Consider the following 15,287-nt stretch of genomic DNA (forward strand, 5'->3'; position numbering starts at 1 on the left):
ACAGTATAAGACACTATTATGAACAACTATACATAAACAAATTTAAAAATCTGGAATAAATTTATGAATTACTGAAGCATACAACCTACCAAAATTAACTTATAAATAATTACAAAATTTATATAGATCAGTAATGAGAATCAAAGGTGAATTTATAATAGTCTTCTATCAATTAAAAGTTTATTCCCGGATAGTATTTGCAGAACTCTACCAAATATATAAAATTTATATGAAACTACAGAAGATCTCGTAACACCTAAGTGATATATACATATATCTCAATGCTGAAGGCATCACAGTAATCAACTTAAAAATATAAGATAAAGCAATAGTAAAAAAAAAGTAATAATCACAGTGTTCTGAGATCAAACGGAGGTTCAAGCTGCTATTTCTCATGGCACAATAACAAGATACAGATCAACTGGGAAGGAAGACAGTTTTTATTTCAGCAACTGGTTACAAGGAGAAGGCCTGAAAATTATCAGCAGACCAACTCAAAATTGCAAAGTTTTTCAGAGCTTACATACTTTCTAAGTTATATGGCTATATGTAGTGTACAATCATCTAAAGATATAAGTGATTAACTTCTTTTAATCTATAACCTAAGGTCTAAGTCCTGAAGACCTTCCTCTGGAATCTCAGTAAATTTACTCAATCTGAATGGGTCCATGTGCCAGAATGATTACTCTTATCTTGTCTCCTGCTAAATCATGGAGGTTTGGGAGTTCTTCCAGATCTCCAATAAACTTGTTTTATCCTAAATAGATAGTTAAGAATTTGTTTGGTACTTTTCATGTGTTAGGGCCTGAGAAAGGCCAACACAAAATGCATAGTGGGCTTTTGTGACATTCCAGTTTTTGTATAAGGGCACTGGCTTATATTGTGCTTGTAATATTTAACTGAACAACTCAGTCAGTACTGAAACAGTTGTTACGGGGTCATCTTTTGTTAGTGAGAGCCAGCCTGCCATAGTAGTACTGGAATAAAAGCAAACGTACACAAGTGGAGGAAACAGGAGCTCAGAAATAAATCCATGCATCTACCATCAACTAATTTTTCACAAGGGATTTGAGAAAAGGAGAACATCAAACCATCTTAAGAAAAAACAGTATATTCAATGCAATGTATGAGAAAACTGGATATTCACATACAGAAGCAGAAAACTAGACCTCTGTTTTAAGTAATGTTCAAATGTCTGATCAAAATGAATTAAATATTAATGTGATATAAAAAGCTATAAAACTAGTCAAGAAAAGGCACAAAAAACTTTTTTTGTAATGATTGTCTGGGCAGACTTTTTGGATGACTTCTGAAAAACCCAGAAAATGAATGAAGAAAATAAACAAAGGTGATTACATCCAACTAAGAAGATTGTGCACAACTGAAGACACAACAAATAAAGTGAAGAGACAACCTAGCAAACGTTCAACATATTTGAAAACTATGCATCTTGTAAGGGGTTAATACCAAGAACAAATAAAACATAAAATTCAACAGCTAAAAAAAAAAAAAAAAAAAAAAAAAAAAAAAAAAAAAACTAAAAACGTTCAAAAGATGTAAACAGACATTTCTCTGAAAATGACAGACATACTTCAATCAAATATATAAGATAAATGCCATGAAAACCCATAAGGAAATATGTCAAGTCACTTTAGTTCAGTGAATCTATAAGAAAAATGATGGATATTACTTTTTTAAAAGAATAATTATTGCCAGTAACATACAGAAAAAGGAAGTGTGGAAACCGCACAAAACACACTCTTGGAAGGAATGTAAATTAGTAGAACCAGTACGAAACAAATTACTTGGATTTCTCAACAAATTCACCTGAAAATTACCACATGGATGAGCGGGGCCAGGATTGGTGACTACAGACAGCAACATTTAGATGCTCCCATTGAAAACAAAGCATAATAAGCCTGTAAACACTTCAATGGCAACATGATTTCCATGTTCTCTCTGTAGAACTGACTAGGAGAATGGTGTGACCCAGGGAGAGAAAGAAGAACAGTGTGGTGCAGTGTCCCACCTGAGAGGCACATGGGGTGTGTGAGCCAAATCCCTCAGTTAAGGGAGGAAGTGAGTGAGGCTGTGACCCAGCTGGGAAACTGTGTTATTTCCATAGAACTGTGAAACCCACAGATCAGAATATCCCACCCACAAACCCACACCACCAGGGCCTAGCATCACAACTCCGGAATGAGCATACTCTTAATGGTTTCTCAGCTGGAATCTGCTTAAAGCTACTGAACTCCCAGTAGGGAGGAGCGACTAGCACCATGGCTGAAATTGCCTGCTATCTAAGCCACTTTAGCTCCTGGGGGAAGGGAGAGCAGCCAGCACTAAGACTCATAACTGTCTAACTTGCTAAGCTCCCTGGGAGGAGGAACAGTGGCACCCATCCCTAGAGCTCCAGGCTATGCCTTTCCCCTGTTGAGTGAGGGAGAATGGAGGGCTTGATCCCAAGACTTGTGACCTACTGCCCAAGACATTGACTGTTGCATTCTGTGGCCAAAGTGCCTCTTCAGGCCTGACCCTGACACATCTTTCTTCATTGGGTGAGGTTTCCCTGCAGGAACTCCAATAACTAGCCAGAGTTTCAGGGACAAAACACAGATCACCCTGGGCCTGCACCCATAGGGGAGTGGTAGCCACAGTCTCTGCAAACCAGAAGAGACTCATTAGTTTTCAAGAATATGGGCAGCCCAGATGAGTGGGTTTTCCCCAAGGAAAGCATACCCCCCAACCCCCGCCCCATCAGGAAACAAAGAGTTTTGTTAAATGCATTCTGTTCCTCATGTTGCCCAACTGGGTGAAAATCTCCAACAGGGATTTTCTGACACCCAAATAGCAGCAATCCTAACAGCATGTTTAGTGCCCCTTGAGGTCAGAGGTTGCAAAAGAATGAGCAGGCACCCACTTCTGTGTCAAGTCAGCTTCATCCCTGGGATGCAAAGCTGGTTGAACATACACAAATCCATAAATGTAGTCCATCAAATAAACAGAATCAAAGACAAAAAACACATGATTATCTGAATAGATGCAGAAAAAGCCTTTGATGAAATTCAACATTCCTTCATAATAAAAACTCTCAGTAAAATAGGCATTGATGGAACATAATATAATAATAACTATTTATGACAAATTCACAGCCAATATCATACTAAATGGGCAAAAGCTGGAAGCATTCCTATTGAAAACTGGTACGGGAAAAGGATGAGTCTCTCACCATTTATATTTAACATAGTATTGGAAGTTCTGGTTACAGCAATCAGGCAAGAGAAATAAATAAAGGGTATTCAAATAGGAAGAGAGGAAGTGAAATTGTCTCTGCAAATGGCATGATTGTATATTTAGAAAATCCCAAGATTTCAGCCCAAAAAATTTCACAAAATAATAAGTAACTTCAGCAAGCTGACACGATACAAAATCAGTGTTCAAAAATTACAAGCATTTTTGTACACCAATAGACAAGAAAAGAGGCAAATCATGAATGAACTCCAATTCACAAATGCTACAGAGAGAACATGCTAGCAAGAAGAGTGAATGACCTCTTCAAGGAGAACTACAAACCACTGCTCAAGGAAATAATAGAGGACACAAACAAATGGAAAACATTCCATCCTCATTGATAGATAGAATTAATATCATGAACAATGGCCATGCTGCCCAAAGCAATTTGCAGATTTAATGATCCTATCAAACTACTCTTGACATTCTTCACAGAATTAAAGAAACCTATTTTAAATTTTATATGTAATCAAAGAAGGCCCTGGATAATCAGGACAATCTTTTTTCCTTTTTTTTTTTTCTTTCTTTCTTTCTTTTTTTTTTTTTTTTTTAAATTGAGATGGAGTCTCTCGGTCACCTCTGTCGCCCAGACTGGAGTGAAGTGGCATTATTTCAGCTCACTGCAAGCTCCACCTCCCAGGTTCACGCCATTCTCCTCCCCCAGCCTCTTGACTAGCTGGGACTACAGGCGTTCACCACCATGCCTGGCTAATTTTTTTGTATTTATAGTAGAGATGGGGTTTCACCATGTTAGCCAGGATGATCTCAATCCCCTGACCAAAAATACCATTTGACCCAGCAATCCCATTACTGAGTATACACTCAAAAGAATGTAAATTATTCTACTATAAAGACACCTGCACCCATACGTTTAATGTAGCACTAAGTACAATAGCAAAGACATGGAAACAATGCCCATCAGTGATACACTGGATTAAAAAAAGATGTGGTAAAAATACACTATGGAATATAATGCAACCATAAAAAGGAGAGATTATGTCCTTTGCAGTCATATGCATGAAGTTGGAGCCATCCCACCCACAACAAACTAAGACAGGAACAGATAACAAAATACCGCATGTTCTCACTCATAAGTGGGAGCTGAACAATGAGAACACATGGACATGGAGAGTGAAACAACACATGTGGTCAGTAAAGAATGTCACCTTCTAACAGGTCCAAGGTCTCCCAGTTTATTTTGTGACCTTAAGAGAAGAGGATTATCTAACTCACAGGTATTTGAGAATAAACCTATGACTGTCCTTGGCTTTAAAAGTCTTTCCTGAGATTCCTTGTGGCACAGATTTTCATCAGAACCTAATCCAAATCCTTATATAGGAATAGGTATTATTGCAGCACTCTATGCAAATTATCAGGCTAAGTATAAGGTCTATTTTGCAAACTACTCAGTCATATAATTTGTTTGTTTGTTTTAACGAAACAAGGAGTCAATAGAAATTATGTTTCAAAACTTATCTTACCTTGTCATTAATTTCAACCGTTGTTAGTTATTTTCTAAGTTTTTACCTATTTTTTTTTTTTTTTTTTGAGACAGAATCTCACTCTGTCGCCCAGGCTGGAGTGCAGTGGCCAGATCTCAGCTCACTGCAAGCTCCCCCTCCTGAGTTTATGCCATTCTCCCGCCTCAGCCTCCCAAGTAGCTGGGACTACAGGCGCCCGCCACCTCCCCCGGCTAGTTTTTTATATTTTTTTAGTAGAGACAGGGTTTCACCGTGTTAGCCAGGAGTTTTCACCTATATTTTAAACTAACCCTGCTTCTTCCTGTGAATCTATCAGCTCTGGCTCTGGCCACAGCTCATAAAGAACAAGAGAAAAAGGCAATGTAAAAACCTACATCAATATCCTAGTTCTGAGCAATTATCCTGAAAATCCTGCCAGGTTATGGGAATAAATAGATTACTTGTAACTCAGAGGTTTCCTATTAGGAAAGTAACATTGAAGGAGCTAATTGAGACTAAGGATTATGCACCCAAATCCTAGCAAGCATATCTGTAGCCATCAGTTATTTGGGTGTGCCAGAAGACACCTGTTTCTCTCTCTTGTTGGAGGAGAACTCAGTTCCATAGTTTGATCTTAGCATTCAGCTTATGATAAGGCATCTATGAGACACCTCCCCAACTCCATGCTGACACATTTTTTTCCCCCAATATCAATTCCTAACTCTGGTTTAAAGCACTAGAGGAAAAAATGGACCTGAGGGATCCTGAGGCAGATGAAACAGAGGTAAAAGGCAGAGCCCCAGTGAGTGTGAGTAATTCCTGCCAATTAAGTCAACCCCAAGCTTCCTGTTTCATGGATAAAGGCCATGTTAGTATCCATGGCAAAAATGAGGTCTAGGGTATCCAAGGCTATAGAAAGCCAGGGAGATAGAACATACATGGGTAAGAGTGGATAATTCTCACCCCCTAGGATCCTCTGCTTCATGTGTGCAAGCCACTTTAACACGCAAGGCAGCACCTGCCAAGGTCACTGGAACTTGGAAATAAAAGAAAGAATGAGGGAAAGAGGATGCTCTTCCATCTCTCCCTCATGTACCCCAGGTATCTGCTAGGAAGAGAAGAAAACCAAGGATGCCTTATTCCCTCCTTCTACAAGGGTATCAATTCATCTTCAGTCTGTACCCCTTTTGAATGCATCCTGAAATTCTAGCAGTTTAAAAAGTGCCTTCTTTTTTACTTTCTCCTCCCCAGTTCACTATTCAGTTAAATAATTGTGTCACCACAATACAGGACACTACCCTCAGATGCATTTTTCAAACTGAAAAGAGTAAATTTCCCAAAACCTTAAACAGGTTGGCTTAAAATTGAGTTCAGGGAAAGGGAACCCTGAAACCCAACAAACTGGCAAAAGGGTAAAGTTTTTAGCTAGTCAGCTTTTTGATCTCCCTTTCCTGATGCAAACTGCTAACGTGCTTTGAAACTTTTATGTACTTCGAAGCCCTCCCCTTTGTTTCATTTTCATAAATGTTTCCTAACAACCTGATTTGTTTGTTCTTGCCTTCAGGCTATAAAACTCTAAATGGTCATGCAACTGAAGCCTCTAATGATGGCCCTTTATGTTCCTCTTCTAGGGACTATTAAATAGGCCTCTGAGAGAGGCCTGATGCCACTTCCTGAATACAGTGTCCTCCATCAATAGAAAGGAGCTAAGTTTGGTCTTTGTCCTTATTTTTATTTTTATTTTTATTTTAACGGAAGTTAGATGTACTTCTTTAGTGGAAAGAATTAGCCAGGTGAAAGGGGTTCTCCAGAGAATCTCCAACCAGCCTGCACACTAGAAGCAATGAATCCTGTGATGAGCCTCAGGAACTGTTGCAGGAATTAGAGGATCAGAGAGACCAAATGAGTGCTATGGAGGATTTTTATTAAGGTGTGCACAGCCTCAGTGGATTCGCATACAAAAAGCGGAGCCTAGAACAAAGACAGGGCTTGATTTTTATAAGCAAGATTACAGAAGCAGAAGAAAGACAGTTAAAGAGTGACAGGTCTCATAATCTCTAACATAGCCTGTGACCTTGCAGCTGCATCTAAGGAGAAACAGGAACTTATGAAACTTGTAAAATATTTATGGGGAGGGGAGAAAGGGCTAAAAGAGGAATTTTGTTTTACTTATCCTTATGATGGGGAGGGATGGGAGAGTCTCTAGAACATACTTCTTTTGGCTCCTGACCTCTTAGATACTGTTATCAGGACCTTGCCTGGGCCTGGGCTGTGTCTGTTACTGCTTTTTGGCATGAGAGCCTAATACAGAAAATCTTGCTTTTTGCTTTTAGTTTAATTTTATTTTCATTTCTTTCTTTAATTTCCTGCCTCAGAACATTGTGCCATTTTCAGTGGCGATGAGCCTGGCTCCTCCTCTTATTGTGTGGAAGTAGGTGATTGAAACAGTCAGGCAGGAAGTCACTAGTAGGAACTTGGCCCTTGCAGGCATCACTGTTTCTCCCTTTCCTTCCCTTTTACCCAATAAAACCCTGTATCTCTCTTATCACTTAAATTGCCTGTTAGCCTACATTTTCATGCTGTGGGACAAATAACCCTCTTTTTATTTGAACTAAGGGAAAGTCCTGCAACACTAGGGGCTAAAAAGAGTAGGAAGCATAGGGATAGAAAGAGATTAGTCAATGGATACCAAAAATGCAATTAGCTGGAAGAAATAAGTCACAGCAGGATCACTGTAGTTAATAACAATGCATTGTAGGCTGGGCAAGGTGGCTTATATCTGTAATCTCAGCACTTTTGGGAGGCTGAGGCAGGCAAACCACAAGGTCAAGAGTTTGAGACCAGCCTTGTCAACAAGGTTTAATAGAAACCTTGTCTCTATTAAAACCACAAAAAATTAGCTGTGCATAGTGGTGGGCACTTGTTATCCGGGCTGCTCAGGAAGCTAAGGCAGGAGAATCACTTGAACTTGGGAGGAAGAGGTTGCAATTAGCCGAGATCGCACCATTGCAGTCCAGCCCAGGTGACAGACTGAGACTCCATCTCAAATAATAATAATAAATAATAAAAATAATAATGCATTGTATATTTCTTAATATTATTATACTTTAAGTTGTAGGGTACATGTGCACAACGTGCAGGTTTATTACATATGTATACATGTGCCATGTTGGTGTGTTGCACCCATTAACTTGTCATTTACATTAGGTATATCTCATAATGTTATCCCTCCCCCCTCCCCACTCCCCACAATAGGCCTTGGTGTGTGATGTTCCCCTTCCTGTGTCCAAGTGATCTCATTGTTCAATTCCCACCTATGAGTGAAACATGTGGAATTTGGTTTTCTGTTCTTGCAATAGTTTGCTGAGAATGATGGTTTCCAGCTGCATCCATGTCCCTACAAATGACACAAACTCATCTTTTTATATGGCTGCATAGTATTCCATGGAGTATATTTGCCACATTTTCTTAATCCAGTCTGTCATTGATGGACACTTGGGTTGATTCCAAGTCTTTGCTATTGTGAATAATGCTGCAATAAACATAGGTGTGCATGTGTCTTTATAGCAGCATGACTTATAATCCTTTGGGGATATCCCCAGTAATGGAATGTCTGGGTCAAATGGTATTTCTAGTTCTAGATCCTTGAGGAATCACCACACTGTTTTCCACAATGGTTGAACTAGTTTACAGTCCCACTAACAGTGTAAAAGTGTTCCTATTTCTCCACATCTTCTCCAGCACCTGTTGTTTCCTGATTTTTTTTAATGATTGCCATTCTAACTGGTGTGAGATAGTATCTCATTGTGGTTTTGCTTTGCATTTCTCTTATGGTGGGTGATGATGAGCATTTTTTCATTTGTCTGTTGGCTGTATGAATGTCTTCTTTTGAGAAGTGTCTGTCCATATCCTTTGCCCACTTTTTGATAGGGTTGTTTGCTTTTTTCTTGTAAACTTGTTTGAGTTCTTTGTAGGTTCTGGATATTAGCCCTTTGTCAGATGAGTAGACTGCAAAATTTTTCTCCCATTCTGTAGGGTGCCTGTTCACTCTGATGGTAGTTTCTTTTGCTGTTCAGAACCTCTTTAGTTTAGTTAGATCCCATTTGTCAATTTTGGCTTATGTTGCCATTGCTTTTGGTGTTTTAGACATGAAGTCCTTGCCCATGCCTATGTCCTGAATGGTATTACCTAAGTTTTCTTCTTGGGTTTTTATGGTTTTAGGTCTAACATTTAAGTCTCTAATCCATCTGGAATTAATTTTATTATAAGGAGTAAGGAAATGATCCAGTTTCAGCTTTCTACTTAGGCCTAGCCAATTTTCCCAGCACCATTTATTAAATAGGGAATCCTTTCTTTATCTCTTGTTTTTGTCAAGTTTGTCAAAGATCAGATGGCTGTAGATGTGTGGTATTATTTCTGAGGGCTCTTTTCTGTTCCATTGGTGTATGTCTCTGTTTTGGTACCAGTACCATGCTGTTTTGGTTACTGTAGCCTTGTAGTATAGTTTGAAGTCAAGTAGTGTGATGCCTCCAGCTTTGTTCTTTTGGCTTAGGATTGCCTTGGCAATGCGAGCTCTTTGTTGGATCCATATGAACTTTAAAGCAGTTTTTTCCAATTCTGTGAAGAAAGTAATTGATAGCTTAATGGGGATGGCATTGAATCCATAAATTACCTTGGGCAGTATGGCCATTTGTTCTTCCTATCCACAAGCAAGGTATGTTCTTCCATTTGTTTGTGTCCTGTTTTATTTCACTGAGCAGTGGTTTGTGTTCTCTTTGAAGAGGTCCTTTACATCGCTTGTATTCCTAGGTATTTTGTTCTCTTTGAAGCTATTGTGAATGGGAGTTCATTCATGATTTGGCTCTCTGTCTGTTACTGGAGTATAAGAATGCTTGTGATTTTTGCACATTGATTCTGTATCCTGATATTTGCTGAAGTGGCATATCAGCTTAAGGAGATTTTGGGCTGAGACAATGGGGTGTTCTAAATGTACAATCATGTTTCTAAATATATTAATATACTAAATATACAATCATTTCTAAATATACAATCATGTCTTCTGCAAACAGGGACAATTTGATATCTTCTTTTCCTATCTAAATACCCTTGATTTCTTTCTCTTGCCTGATTGCTCTAGCCAGAATTTCCAACACTGTGTTGAATAGGAGTGGTGAGAGAGGGCATCCCTGTCTTGTGCCAGTTTTCAAAGGGAATGCTTCCAGCTTTTACCCATTCAGTATGATATTGGCTGTGGGTTTTTCATAAATAGCTCTTATTATTTTGAGATATGTTCCATCAATACCGAATTTATTGAGAGTTTTTAGTATGAAGGACTGTTGAATTTTGTCAAAGGTCTTTTCTGCATCTATTGATATAATCATGTGGTTTTTGTCTTTGGTTCTGTTTATATGCTGGATTATGTTTATTTTTTTGCATACGTTGAACCAGCCTTGCATCCCAGGGATGAAGCCAACTTAATCATGGTGGATATGCTTTTTGATGTGCTGCTGGATTTGGTTTGCCAGTATTTTATTGAGGATTTTTGCATCGATGTTCATCAAGGATATTGGTCTAAAATTCTCTTTTTTTGTTGTATCTCTGTCGGGCTTTGGTATCAGGATGATATTGGCCTCATAAAATGACTTAGGGAGGATTCCCTCTTTTTCTGTTGATTGGAATAGTTTCAGAAGGAATGGTACCAACTCCTCCTTGTACCTCTGGTAGAATTCAGCTGTGAATCCATCTGGTCCTGGACTTTTTTTGGTTGGTAGGCTATTAATTATTGCCTCAATTTCAAGCCTGCTGTTGGTCTTTTCAGGGATTCAACTTCTTCCTGGTTTAGTGTTGGGAGAGTGTAAGTGTCCAGGAAATTGTCCATTTCTTCTAGGTTTTCTAGTTTATTTGCATAGAGGTATTTATAGTATTCTCTGATGATAGTTTGTATTTCTGTGGGGTCAATGGTTATATCCCCTTTATCATTTTTTATTGCATCTATTTGATTCTTCTCTCTTTTCTTCTTTATTAGTCTTGCTAGTGGTCTATCAATTTTGTTGATCTTTTCAAAAAACCAGCTCCTGGATTCATTGATTTTTTTTTTTTTTTAATTATTATTATTATACTTTAAGTTGTAGGGTACATGTGCATAACGTGCAGGTTTGTTACATATGTATACTTGTGCCTTGTTGGTGTGCTGCACCCATCAACTCGTCATTTACATCAGGTATAACTCCCAATGCAATCCCTCCCCCCTCCCTCCTCCCCCCTCCCCATGATAGGCCCCGGTGTGTGATGTTCCCCTTCCTGAGTCCGAGTGATCTCATTGTTCAGTTCCCACCTATGAGTGAGAACATGCGGTGTTTGGTTTTCTGTTCTTGTGATAGTTTGCTAAGAATGATGGTTTCCAGCTGCATCCATGTCCCTACAAAGGACACAAACTCATCCTTTTTGATGGCTGCATAGTATTCCATGGTGTATATGTGCCACATTTTCTTAATCCAATCTGTCACTGATGGACATTTGGGTTGATTCCAAGTCTTTGCTATTGTGAATAGTGCCGCAATAAACATACGTGTGCATGTGTCTTTATAGCAGCATAATTTATAATCCTTTGGGTATATACCCAGTAATGGGATGGCTGGGTCATATGGTACATCTAGTTCTAGATCCTTGAGGAATCGCCATACTGTTTTCCATAATGGTTGAACTAGTTTACAATCCCACCAACAGTGTAAAAGTGTTCCTATTTCTCCACATCCTCTCCAGCACCTGTTGTTTCCTGACTTTTTAATGATCGCCATTCTAACTGGTGTGAGATGGTATCTCATTGTGGTTTTGATTTGCATTTCTCTGACGGCCAGTGATGATGAGCATTTTTTCATGTGTCTGTTGGCTGTATGAATGTCTTCTTTTGAGAAATGTCTGTTCATATCCTTTGCCCACTTTTTGATGGGGTTGTTTGTTTTTTTCTTGTAAATTTGTTGGAGTTCTTTGTAGGTTCTGGATATTAGCCCTTTGTCAGATGAGTAGATTGCAAAAATTTTCTCCCATTCTGTAGGTTGCCTGTTCACTCTGATGGTAGTTTCTTTTGCTGTGCAGAAGCTCTTTAGTTTAATGAGATCCCATTTGTCAATTTTGGCTTTTGCTGCCGTTGCTTTTGGTGTTTTAGACATGAAGTCTTTGCCCATGCCTATGTCCTGAATGGTACTACCTAGGTTTTCCTCTAGGATTTTTATGGTATTAGGTCTAACATTTAAGTCTCTAATCCATCTTGAATTAATTTTCGTATAAGGAGTAAGGAAAGGATCCAGTTTCAGCTTTCTACTTACGGCTAGCCAATTTTCCCAGCACCATTTATTAAATAGGGAATCCTTTCCCCATTTCTTGTTTCTCTCAGGTTTGTCAAAGATCAGATGGCTGTAGATGTGTGGTATTATTTCTGAGGACTCTGTTCTGTTCCATTGGTCTATATTTTTTAAGGTTTTTTTTGGGTCTCTATCTCCTGCAGTTCTGCTTTGATCTTAGTTATTTCTTGCCTTCTGCTAGCTTTTGAATGTGTTTGCTCCTGCTTCTCTAGTTCTTTTAATTTTGATGTTAGGGTGTCAATTTTAGATCTTTCCTGCTTTCTCTTGTGGGCATTTAGTGCTAAAATTTCCCTCTACACACTGCTTTAAATGTGTCCCAGATACCACCTGGTATGTGGTGTCTTTGTTCTCATTGGTTTCAGAGAACATCTTTATTTCTGTCTTCATTTCGTTATGTACCCAGCATTCATTCAGGAGCAGGTTGTTCACGTTCCATGTAGTTTAGTGGTTTTCATTGAGTTTCTTAGTCCTGAGTTCTAGTTTGATTGCACTGTGGTCTGAGAGAGAGTTTGTTATAATTTCTGTTCTTTTATATTTTCTGAGGAGTGCTCTACTTCCAACAATGTGGTCAGTTTTGGAATAAGTGAGATGTGGTGCTGAGAAGAATGTATATTCTGTTGATTTGGGGTTCTGTGGAGAGTTCTGTAGATGACTGTTAGGTACACTTGGTGCAGAGCTGAGTTCAATTTCTGGATATCCTTGTTAACTTTCTGTCTCAGTGATCTGTCTAATGTTGACAGTGGGGTGTTAAAGTCTCCCATTATTATTGTATGGGAGTCTAAGTCTCTTTGTAAGTCTCTAAGGACTTGCTTTATGAATCTGGGTGCTCCTGTATTGGGTGCATATATATTTAGGATAGTTAGCTCTTCCTGATGAATTGATCAATTTACCATTATATAATGGCCTTCTTTGTCTCTTTTGATCCTTGATGGTTTAAAGTCTGTTTTATCAGAGACTAGTATTGCAACCCCTGCTTTTTTTTGTTTTCCATTTGCTTGGCAGATCTTCCTCCATCCCTTTATTTTGAGCCTATGTATGTCTCTGCATGGGAGATGGGTCTCCTGAATACAGCAAACTGATGGGTCTTGACTCTTTATCCAATTTGCCAGTCTGTGTCTTTTAATTGGACCATTTAGACCATTTACATTTAAAGTTAATATTGTTATGTGCAAACTTGATCCTGTCATTATATTACCTGGCTATTTTGTTCCTTAGTTGATGCAGTTTCTTCCTAGCATCAATGGACTTTACATTTTGTCATGTTTTGGCAACAGCTGGTACTGGTTATTCCTTTTCATGTTTAGTGCTTCCTTCAGGATCCCTTGTAGGGAAGGCCTGGTGGTGACAAAATCTCTAAGCATTTGCTTGTCTGTAAAGGATTTTATTTCTTCTTTACTTATGAAACTTAGTTTGGCTGGATGTGAAATTCTGGGTTGAAAATTCTTTTCTCTAAGTATGTTGAATATTGGCCACCACTCTCTTCTGGCTTGGAGAGTTTCTGCTGAGAGATCTGCTGTTAGTCTGATGGGCTTCCCTTTGTGTGTAACCCAACCTTTCTCTCTGGCTGCCCTTAACATTTTTTCCTTCATTTCAACTTTGGTGAATCTGATAAATATGTGTCTTGGAGTTGCTCTTCTTGAGAAGTATCTTTGTGGTGTTCTCTGTATTTCCTGAATTTGAAATTTGGCCTGCCTTACTAGTTTGGGGAAGTTCTCCTGGATGATATCCTGCAAAGTGTTTTCAAACTTGGTTCCATTTTCCCTGTCACTTTCAAGCACACCAATCAGATGTAGATTTGGTCTTTTCACATAATCCCATATTTCTTGGAGGCTTTCTTGATTTCTTTTTATTCTTTTTTCTCTACACTTCTCTTCTCACTTCATTTCATTCATTTGCTCTTCAATCACTGACACTCTTTCTTCCAGTTGATCGAGTCGGTTACTGAAGCTTGTACATTTGTCATGTAGTTCTTGTGTTATGGTTTTCATCTGTATCAGTTCTTTTAAGGACTTCTCTACATTGGTTATTCTAGTTAGCCATTTGTCAAATCTTTTTTCAAGGTTTTTAGTTTCTTTGCACTGCTTATGTAGTTCCTCCTTTGGCTCTGAGAAGTTTGATCAACTGAAGTCTTCTCTTGATTTTCAAATTCATTCTCTGTCCAGTTTTGTTCTGTTGCTGGTGGTACGCTGTGTTCCTTTGGAGGGGGAGATGCGTTCTGATTTTTTAAATTTCCAGCTTTTCCACACTGCTTTTTCCTCATCTTTGTGGTTTTATCTGCCTTTGGTCTTTCATGATGTTGACATATTGATGGGGTTTTTGTGTGTGCGTCCTTTCTGTTTGTCAGTTTTCCTTCTAACAGTCAGGACCCTCAGCTGTAGGTCTGTTGGAGTTTGCTTGAGGTCCACTCCAGACCCTGTTTGCCTGGGTATCAGCAGCGGACACTGCAGAAGATAGAATATTGCTGAAGAGCGAGTGTTGCTGTCTGATTCTTGCTCTGGAAACTTTGTCTCAGTGTACTCCATCATGTGAGGTGTGAGGTGTTGGTCTGCACCTAGTGGGGGATGTCTCCCAGTTAGGCTACTCATGGGTCAGGGACCACTTGAGCAGGCTGTGTGTCAGTTCTCAGATCTCAATCTCCGTGCTGGGAGATCCAGTGCTCTCTTCAAAACTGTGAGACACGGGCATTTATCTCTGCTGAGGTTTCTGCTGCTTTTTGTTTAGCTATGCCCTATCCCCAGAGGAGGAGTCTATAGAGGCAGGCTGGCCTCCTTAAGCTGTGGTGGGCTCCACCCAATTCGAGCTCCCTGGCAGCTTTGTTTACCTACTTAAGCCTCAGCAATGGCAGGCGCCCCTCCCCTAGCCTTTCTGCTGCCTTGTAGTTAGATTTCAGACTGCTGTGCTAGCAATTTGGGAGGCTCCATGAGCATTGGACCCTCTGGGCCAGATGTGGGATATAATCTCTTGGTGTGCTGTTTGCTAAGACCCTTGTTAAAGCACACTATTAGGGTTGGAGTTACCTGATTTTCCAGGTGTTGTGTGTCTCAATTTCCTTTTGCTAGGAAAAAGAACTCCCTTCCCCCTTGCGCTTCCCAGATGAGGTGATGCCTCGCCCTGCTTCAGCTCTGGCTGCCCATCAGGCTGCACCCGCGGACCAGTGCCAACTGTCCAACATGCC

The sequence above is a fragment of the Macaca nemestrina genome, chromosome Y (genome assembly GCF_043159975.1).
Source record: "Macaca nemestrina isolate mMacNem1 chromosome Y, mMacNem.hap1, whole genome shotgun sequence".
NCBI classification, from domain to species: domain Eukaryota; kingdom Metazoa; phylum Chordata; class Mammalia; order Primates; family Cercopithecidae; genus Macaca; species Macaca nemestrina.